The sequence below is a fragment of the Lathamus discolor genome, chromosome 8 (genome assembly GCF_037157495.1).
Source record: "Lathamus discolor isolate bLatDis1 chromosome 8, bLatDis1.hap1, whole genome shotgun sequence".
Classification (NCBI taxonomy): Eukaryota; Metazoa; Chordata; class Aves; order Psittaciformes; family Psittacidae; genus Lathamus; species Lathamus discolor.
The window spans coordinates 20,693,762-20,694,876 of NC_088891.1; positions in this window are offsets into that span (position 1 = coordinate 20,693,762).

Sequence of the window (1,115 nt, forward strand, 5' to 3'; positions counted from 1 at the left end):
GCACCTTTTAAGATGTCCTGGATGTGGGGACAACTCCTCCCACCACGCACCAAGCAGCTGGGGATGGTTGATGATTTCATCCCCAGCCCAGCGCCTCGATGCTAATAATATTAATGATGCTTCTGAGCACCGGGTTAAAAACTGCACCAGCTCTGAATCCAGGCAGTAGCTCAAACCCCCTAAATGAACCCGCCATCATCACCTCCCTAAGCAGAGCTTGACACCAGCTCGTTTCCCCATCTTGCTTTCAGAAACAGCTCTTCTATAGAACACGATGAGGGCAGGCAGCGATCCAGTGCTGGAGTGGTTGTCTCCCTGCACTGAATGATGGCTGAGGGCAGCGCAAGGGCTGTGCTGGCAGCTGGGGACCAAGGGACATGGCTGAAAGGGGGACATACGGGTTTGGGTTGGAAGGAACCTCAAAGCTCATCCAGCTCCAACCCCTGCCACAGGCAGGGACCCCTTCCACTGGAGCAGCTTGCTCCAAGCCCCTGTGTCCAACCTGGCCTTGAGCACTGCCAGGGATGGGGCAGCCACAGCTTCTCTGGGCACCCTGTGCCAGCGCCTCAGCACCCTCACAGGGAAGAGCTTCTGCCTAAGAGCTCATCTCAGGCTCTCCTCGGGCAGGTTAAAGCCATTCCCCTTGGCCTGTCCCTACAGGCCCTTGTCCAAAGCCCAAGGCCAAAGCTGCATCCCAGAGACCACGGTGAGCCTGGAAATCATTGTCCAAACCAACCCCCCCCCCCCAGTTTATTTGTCAAGGCACAAAATTCCCCTTCAGATCCTGGATTTTAAATAAAACCAAAATCCAGCACAAGAGTCCTCGAGGGACTTCACCCCCGGAGCAGGACCAGGGCCGTGCCACCTCCATCACCCTGGCAGCTCGGATGCCCAGGTACCCAGCAGCAGTGGGAGGACCCCCTCGGATACATACTGGGGAAGTGACCCCCAATCCCATGCTCAGCCCCATGCACCAGCTGGGTTTGTCCTCACCAGTGCTTTAGCCCCCAAAGCAGCAGCTTTGTCACCATGGGGAGGCCAGGGGGGCTTCACCTGGCCAGCAGGTGTCCCCCCCCGGCCCTGCCTTTTGTCACCTGGGATAATTCAAGGCAGGA